Genomic DNA, 9,951 nt, shown 5'->3' on the forward strand with positions numbered 1-9,951 from the left:
TTATCTTTAAGAAAATATGTTTTTGGTAAACCTCTCACAAGATAATTTTTTGAAAGTTTGGAAATAAGTTTCATATTGGCATGACCTAATCTTCTATGCCATAGCCAACTAGTTTCATTTTGAGCTGAAAAGTAAATAGTATCTTGTGAGGTAATTTCTTCAAAATCGATTGTATAAACATTATTGCTTCTAAAAGCGATAAAACAAATATTACAATCATGATCATTCAAAATAATGCACTTATCCATTTTGAAAGTAACTGTAAATCTTTTATCACATAATTGACTTATGCTCAAAAGATTATGTTTTAGACTTTCAACAAGTAGAACATCTTCAATTATAAGAGAAGATTCATTACCAATTTTACCTATTCCCACGATCTTCCCTTTTGAGTTGTCTTCAAATGTCACGTGTCCTTCTTCTTTAGATCTAAGATCAAAGAATTTAGTCTTGTCTCCCGTCATGTGTCTTGAACATATACTATCTAAAAACTATTTATTTTTGCTTGTGGATGACTTCATGCATACCTATAAAAACAATTAAAATGATTTTTTTTGGTACCCAATTTCTTTGGGTCCTTTATTTATTAGTATTAGAAGAAACAAGATTTTTAAGTACCCATATGGCCCTAATAGTCATTATATGATTTCTTCAAATAGGACAAGCATGATAATTATGACCATTTCTATTACAGAAATTGCAAATAGCATGTGACATACATGAAAAACTTGAATGATTATAATAATATCTTTTTTTGACAAAATTATTTTTATGAAAAGAATTTTGAATATTGGTCTTTGATGTAGAAGGATTATCAAAGAAATTTTTATAAGGTTTATACTTTTGTTTTGGCATGTATCTTAAGTCTGTCTTATCAAAAACACATCTTTGACTACCAATAAGTTTTTTAAAATTTCTTTTTCCATTCGTAAAGTTTTCAACAATATTTTCTAAATTGGTTTTCTTCTTATTCAACTCAAGATTTTCATTTTTCAAAATAATATTTTCTTTTCTTAAAATATCAATTTCGTTTGTTAAAGAAGAATTTTTCTTTTTCAAAGTAGTATATTTGATACCCAATTTTTCAAATTCCTCATATACCTATTCTAAAACATTTTGCAATTCTTCATATAAAGGATCTTCAATATTATCAAGATTTGTTACCTCAATGTCATCTTTAGCCATAAGACAAAGATTTGCTGATTCTCCATTACTTGCTTCACTATTTGAGCTACTTGAATCATCATCTCATGTAGCTTTCATTGCTTTCTTGCCCTTGTTTCGATTTTTCTTTAGCAGAGGACAATCTGACTTGATATGACCAGATTTATTGCCTTTATAACAAATTAAAGTGTCACTTTTATCTGAATCTTTCTTGGAAAACTTTTTGAAGGATTTCCTCGGAAGAGTTTTATTTTTCTTTAAGAACATCTGAATTCTTCTTGTTATCATCGCAACTTCTTCATCTTTGTATTCATTTTCTTCAACTTCATCACTTTCACTTTCATGAGGAACAGATTTAAGTGTCAAGCTCTTCTTTGGTTTTCCTTCTTCTTCTTCTCTTTTCAATGTGTACTCATGGGTGATAAGTGACCCGATGAGTTCATTCACTTCAAGCTTCTTGAGGTCTCTAGCTTCAAGAATCGCTGTCACTTTTGATTCCCAGCGTTTTGGTAAAGAGTTGAGAATTTTTCTTACTATCTCCACCTTGGAATAAACTTTGCCAAGAGCTGTCAAATTGTTTATGATGTTAGTAAAACGAGTATGCATATTAGAAATAGATTCATCATCATTCATTTTAAACATTTCATATTCATGAGTAAGAATATAAATTTTTTATTCCTTTACTTGCGAAGTTCCTTCATAAGTAACTTCCAAGTTATCCCAAATTTCTTTTGCTATAGCACAAGTCATTATTCTATTAAATTCATTTCCATTGAGAGCATTAAATAATAAATTCATAGCAGTTAAATTTAAAGTATAAAGTCTATCGTTTTCACGATCAAACTCTTATTCTTCCTTTTTGACATTTACTCCATTAACCACTTTTGTTGGAATATAAGGTCCATTTACAATACATTTCCAGATTTCTCGACCTTGAGCCTGAAGGAATATTCTCATTCTAACTTTTCACAATGAGTAATTATCTCCACAAAAGAGTGGAGGCCGACTGCTAGATTGACCTTCACCAAATGAAACTGCAATGTTAGCCATAAGATCTTAACTCAAAATATAGTTAATCTTATAATAGAGCTTTTAGCTCTGATACCAATTGTTGCCCAGATGACTAACACAAAAGGAGGGTGAATTGAATTGTATTAAAAAAAATAACAATTATAAATCAAATATACAATATAAAATATAAATAAAATATGAAAGAGCAATAAATATAAAGAGTAAGGGTAAGAGAGAAGCAAACTCAGTATGTTAACGAGGTTCGGCCCCACTGCTTACGTCCTTGCCTCAAGCTATCCCTTGAGGATCCCAAATTCACTATTCAACCTCCTTCAGGTAGAGATAGAAACCTATTACACATTTGAACAACACCACTACAAAGGATCCGTGTAGAGCACCCTCTACACTTGCAATCACCTTACACGTGGTGATTCAACTATTCCTCGTGTAGAACACTTTCTACACGCACAAGGGTTATACACACCCTTTTTCTGATACAAGAGCTGATAGTGGGTATGTTATCAGAAAACACTCCTCAATGAGTGAAATAAGAACAATACAGTACAAACTATATCTCTCAAAATGAACAAGAATTAAGACTCAATACTTAGAGAAGAGAGAATGAAAACTTTGAATGAATGTTGTATGCTCTGGATGTTGTGAATGTGAAGCTCTCAAATGATCTATTTATAGGCATATGAGACTTTATATTCAAATTTAAAAAGATTCACATGTCAAAGACAACATCATTCATTTTTCAAAAACTTCAAACCTAATCTTTTACTTTTGGCATATGATAAAAGAAGCACACTTTACTTTTCAAATATTTCAAACCTAATCTTTTACCTTTTGCATATGACAAAAGGAGCACACTTTACTTTTCAAATTTTTCAAACCTAATCTTTTTACTTTTTGCATATGACAAAAGGAGCACACTTTACTTTTCAAATATTTCAAACAAAAACATCTACATTTTGCATAAGTCAAAAAAAGCATCAATCACTTTTGAAAATATTCAAATAAAACATGCACATGTGAAAGATGACAATCAATCATCTTTAATATTTTCAAAGTTCAACCCTTTAATTAAGATATGCACATGTGAAAGATGACAATCAATCATCTTTCAAAATTTTCAAATTTAATTTTCAAAATATTCATGCACATGTAGAAAATGTATTTTAATGCTTTATGATAAAACATTAATTTTGAGCCTTAATCCTAATTTCGAATTTTTAAGAGATTTACAACATTACTCTATCACTTTAATGTGAACTTGTTCCCTTCTTGCTCATACTTGTTTCCTTGATGTGCTTGACTCCATTGTGTAGACAACTTGAGCTTGAGACTCCTTTATTCTTTGAATTCATTTGTTATCATCAAAATCCATGTGTAAATATATAATTACACAAAACTTGAAACTTTAGGTTCAACACTCATATTACAAGTTGACACTCTAATGACCAAATTTTTTATGTAATCTACGTATTCATTGTTCAAAGAAACCTGAGGAGATTAAAACGAGTAATCAAAGATTTTTAATACACGGATTGTGGCATTTCTGGGCAAATAATTCCATGGTAAATCTTTGTCCAGGAGATGAATTGACAAGTAGCATAGTAATTAGACTATGTTACAATCATGTTTGCTCAAAAATCCTTTCACTTGGTTTAAATTTGATATGTATATTTCTTGGCATGACTTGTAGGTGAATGGTATAAAAGATTCATTGAGATATTATTGGCTTAACCTTCTTAGCTCAAATGACTTTAGCTTCTGGAAGTGCGAGTGGACAACACATGATACTTGCTCTGGTCTAGAGCCATTTGTGTACTTCAATGATGCAATTGATCTTAGAGAACGCTTTCTCGATGATCTTGGTTTAGGTCAACAAGGTTCATTTTATAATTTTTCATGTGGTTACTCGAACAATTTGAATGTAGTGATAAAATTAAGATTTCTCAGATGCCATCTAGTGCAAATTATTTACATTTATAGAGTTAAACTTCTCTTTCATCCATTTGTACTAGAGTAGAGCCATAGAAATGCATAAATCATTTGTTGTTTCGATTTTTTTTTTTTTTTTTTTTTTTTTTCGGTTGGTTTGACAATTACAAATGGGTATTGTAAATAAGAATATCCAAGCTAGTGCCACTTGATTTTTCATACCAACTGATTTACAAGTTATTTTCCATGCTTCTAAGGTTGTAGACTGAGAGCCAATCCATACAAACTGATAACTCTCTATAATAAGTTGTATCAAGCAAATGGCGCTTATGGACAGTTGAAATGCAACATGAGAAAAGGTGGGTATTAGCTGGTTGAGGTTCATATTATTTCTTTTTATACTATATCTCGGAGCAAGTCTTTTTATAATCTTTATGATTCGTTTTATTTTATATTATTTTTCTAAATGAATGAATGTTACAGACCTGGGAAATGTACGTCAACCTTGAAAATTTTGTGAACGAAATGTAACTTGTATATTTAATTTATATTTCAAACTTTTTCAGATGAACATCACATGTAAAATGAGAGGATTCCATTTGGATCAATCAAAATGCGATTGGACTGCGTTCAATGCTCCCAACAGTCACATTACTCTTGAGAAATGGCAAAGAGAAATAATTTTTCTTAATTTAAATTTTATTCTCCCAAGTCACAATCGTTTATATGGCATATATAACATGTTAATAAGTAATTGTTTTGTATGAAATATGAAATTACTTAAAATGTACCACATCAATAAATGTGACTAAGTATGAATATATTGAAGTAAAAAAAGTGTAATTGTTTCTCATGTTGCAATTTAAATGTGCATAAACTTTTAATGATGCATGCTTTCAAATAATTGTACGTATGTATCGATTTGTAAGGTTGGGGACTCGGTGGACATCCTAAGAAATGTGAAAATGAACTTGTAAACCTGTTAGTTTGAAAATTCAAGTAGCAGTATGTTAAGGACGTGTCCCACTTCTCCCCTGCAATCGTTCAATCACGTACTGTTAAGATGCTCTAGTGTAATCCATCCGAGAAAACTCCGATGTTTAAGTCAATAAATATAACCAAAGAATTCAAAATTTAAAAGAGAGTTTGATCTCTTACTATCAAGGGTTATCTGGTATCTATAGGCTCATACACGATGCTTATCTTATTCAGAATTTATCGGTGTAGATCATCACTCGATACCTAGAATGATCTTTTTTATTTCAAGCTAACAATTGAAGACAAATAATGGAAACACCAAATAATATGAAATCCGTCCACTCGTACGTCAATTCTATTTTTTTTTTTAATTTCTTTCACCTACAAACTATGCAAAGAAATATATATATATATGTGTGTATATAGAAAACAAATATAAAGTAGATCAAAGGATTTTAAAGCTAATAGGACTGTAATATAATTTAATTACTTGATTATTTTTCAATTCATTTCCTTGACAGGGATTCCCTGATAGGGATTTGGTCATTTGAAATAGAAATAAAAAAGGAACATCTATTGCATAGATAATTTTGCTATTGGACTATCCGCTTGTAAGAGGCGAAATCCTATGCAACATTGCTAGCTTGCCTCGTTTGGTTATAAAGTTCAGATGAGATGAGATAAGATGTTTTGTTAAAAGTTAAATAAAATATTGTTATAATATGATTTTTTAATATTAATTTTGTTTTGAAATTTGAAAAAGTTGAATTATTTATTATATTTTATATGAGAATTTAAGAAACTTGTAATGATTAGATGAGATGAGATAATTTAGTATTTAGTAACCAAACCAAATTGTAGACTATGCTTGTATTTATAAAAAAGTGCCAAGAAGAAAATGATTTTGACTATTCTCCATTGTTTGTTTATCCAAAACATCTCATCTCACATCATCTTTACAACTTTTACAAAATTTCACACAAAATATAATAAATAATTCAACTTTTTTAAATTTCAAAACAAAAATAATATTAAAAAATTATATTATAACAATATTTTATTCAATTTTTAAAAAAATATTTCATCTTATTTCATCTCATCTGTATAACTAAAGATAAACTTTGTAAGTTGGTCATAAGGGGGGGGGGGGGGGGGGAACCATAAGACTCAGGATGTAATACACCTCAAATTACTCGAAGAAAAATACATTGAAATCATTCAATTTGAGGGAAGCACCTCCAAAAAAGAGAGGAAGAAAATGATGAGAGAAAAAGAAAATAGGATTTTCATTTAAGTTTCTGCATGCCCTTACAAGTTCGTCCTCCCACTACAAATACTCCCCTTACTAATTAATGGGCCAAAGGCCAACTTAAAAAGACTGTAAAATAAGGATAGTTAAACAAATCTAACAACAATAAATGGGCCATGGCTCGACTCGAGATTAACTTGAAAATAAAATAAATGGCCACAGGCCAACACAACCACAAGATTGATCCACAAAGTCCGCAATGAAATTTGACCCACCACTGTTCATGTACAGAAATGTGAGTTAAGAGTTCTATATGTAATGATAGAAGTGTGTGTTACATTGTTAATAATATTGTATAACCAAAGATGAGTTATTCTACTAAGCAACCCTACACTACACACTTGCCAAGAGAACCCTTATCAGGTGTGTGATGTAGGTTTGTTGAATATAATTGGAGGGTCAAATAGTACACTCGACGGCCTGACTCCAAGTTATGATGGACTAGGCCCAAGTCACGAGCTAAAAAGCCCGTGAAAGCTTGGTGTTCTGTTATCCAGCATAGCAGATAAACACCAATATGAAATCAGATCACTCTTATCATTTTGGGGTAATCTAAATTAATAAGCATTACGAGAGAAAAGTATCACATGAGCGTGATGTAACTGCAGTATTGATCAAACTCTACCTAACACCTATATATATACAAATACCGGGTAACCCTAAGGTCTCTCTCTTTTTTTGAGATACTTGAGTAGTTATGTTTGATTGTTCACTTACTTAAGTATCAGAGCAGTTGCAAGTGTACAACGCCGACATTTCTTGATACTTTGCAGGTGAACGGTTACATTCGGTGATGAGACACTTTATTTACAATGACACCATCTATGAGATTCTACCGTCTTTGATTTCAGTTTCTTATTGGATGTCAATGTGATTTGCACATGCCGACCATGACTCCTTCACAAGCAAATCGCAACACAGGAACATTACTGACCGCAATGAAAGCATGACTCCCAGTCTTGCATATTTCTTTTTTTAAAAAAATATTTTTTACTATTATACATATAACATTTTTATGTAAATCTTAAATTTATCTATTTCTTCTGAAGAAAATTACGGGATATAGTATTAATGTGTTGAGTAATGCTACTCAATCTTTCTAATTTCCGCCATATTTTTTTAAAAAAAATTTTAATATATTTTTAAAAAAATTTTGAGTTTAATTTTTTTAAACTAACTGAATTTTTTTATTCATTATTTATATATTAAATATTTGATAAAAAAAATAATAAAAAAAATGTGGTGTGTTGAAATTATATAAATAATAAGAAGACGTGTAGCTTTTTTTCTAGCATGTAAGCCGACAATTTGAAAATTTAGATTTATTGCAGCATTAATGTAATTTATTTTATTGGTTTGAAAATGCAAGGGGCAGGTACCGGTCACTATCACATAAAGTTTGGGATGTAACATGTTATATAAAATTAATGTGTTTGAAATGAATTCGATCAGTTGTTTAAATTTTATATCAAAATTATAATTTTATTATAATTATAATAATTTATGCATAATTATAAATTTAATACTGGGTATCATTTATTTCTTAATTTTTTCAATCCAATTAAATAAGATGATGATCTCTTTTAATTCTCAACTATTAAATTCAAATACAAATAATGATATATTTATAAGTCTTTTACAACTCATTATCAAACAACCAATCAAATTGTTTCATTCCATTAAAAGTAAATTTTAATATTATAAAATTACTCTACATTAAATGCAGAGGCGTTGTCAAGTAGTTACGAACTATTGAATAGTACAATTTCAAACTTTAATTTCTAGAATTGCATAAAATGTCAAGTTTTAAGAAAAACTTAATAAAAGAGGAGAAAAAGTTCAGTTTTATCAAAATGGAATAGAAGTTTATCTTTTCTCCACTTTCTTTAAAGGGAAATACTTAGACCATCGTTGGTAGCTCTTACTGAGGTTATTGTTGGCTCTTTTTGTTTTTTTTTTTTTAATAATTAAAAAAATTGTTTAATATTATTATAAATTTTTTATATATTTTTGTTAAATATTTTAAAAAAAGAGTCTAGAGCCTAGCGGAACCTAGCATGACCCTTCTAGGGTTCTGCTTGGTAAATGAGATGAAAATTTTGAGTTTAAGAAATATTATATTTTAATATTATTATTATTTTAGAATTTGAAAAGGTTAAGAAAAAGTTAAATTATTTATTATATTTTATATAGAGATTTGAGAAAGTTGTAATGATGAAATAAAAATTTTAAATTTGAAATAAAAATTTTTATCTACCAAATAGAACCAAGTAAAAATAAATGAGGACACCTAACATATATGCTATGGATATGTCAGTGGTAAATTTTACTGAATTGACTTTTTTTTTTTTTTTTGAAGGCATAACAACCTTTTGATCCTTTCATTCCAAAGAGCATAAAATACATAGAGGGAGTTCCTCCATAGTAACAATACAATCTGAAATAGAAAGAGCATCCTTTGCAAGAAGGTGAGCCATTGTATTCCCATCTCTCCTAACATGAGAGACTTCCCACCCTGCAAACCTTGAGAGAACCAACCTGGCTTCACAGAGAAACATGCTAGAGCTGCACCATACTTCCCGATTCTTCTGCAGTGCCTGTACAGCCTCGAGTGAGTCCCCTTCCAGTATAATATTTGCCAGCCCCAGATCCCTTGCAAAATTGACAGCAACCAGAGCTCCATAGGACTCTGCCAACAGAGGTTCTGTGTAAAGGGATTTCCTCTGTCTTTGAGTTGCAATGACCATACCCTGGCTATCCCTTACGACCACCCCAACCCCAACCGTGCCTTGTGCCTCATTTATAGCCCCATCCCAGTTAACTTTAAACCAGTCCTTAGGTGGTGGCCTCCAGTCAGTCCCACTAGTAGCCGTGATGTCCTTTATTTTCTCCTGTATGCTAACCCCTCCTGGCTCCCCTTGTTCCAATCGTGCTCTATCATCCACTTCTCTAAGGATTTTCTTTGGTGGCCAGAATTCTTGGTTAAAAAGGTATGCATTTCTCCTAAGCCACAACATCCGGGCAACTATAGCGAATTCTTTTAGTTCTTCCTCATTGAGGCTCTGAAACAAATATTCTACAAGATAAATCATGGGGATATGAGTTAGTGAGCACTTTTGTAGACTTCTTGAGCATTGTCCCCATACATCCCTGGTAGCTTCACACGACCATAGGACATGTACTGAATTTTCCTCCTCTCTCTGGCATATAGGACACAAAGGGTTTGACACCACTTTCCTTTTATAGAGGTTTGCTTTGGTTGGGAGGGCTTCCTGGCATGCACGCCAGAGGAACATTTTTTCATTTGGAGTAACTTCAAGTTTCCAGAGTTTCTTCCATATAGAGTTGGCATTGGTACTCGAAGAAGCTTGACCCTTGATGGCTTCCTCATTTGATTTTTCCAGGTGGTAAGCACTTCGAACAGAAAAAAGTCCTTTTGGACCCTTCCATATTAGCTTGTCTTCTGTTCTGAGAGTACTTATAGGTGTCCTAAGGATTATGGCAGCTTCCTCCTTGTCAAAAACATCCTTGACTAGCCCCTC

This window comes from Carya illinoinensis, chromosome 15 (genome assembly GCF_018687715.1).
Source record: "Carya illinoinensis cultivar Pawnee chromosome 15, C.illinoinensisPawnee_v1, whole genome shotgun sequence".
Classification (NCBI taxonomy): domain Eukaryota; kingdom Viridiplantae; phylum Streptophyta; class Magnoliopsida; order Fagales; family Juglandaceae; genus Carya; species Carya illinoinensis.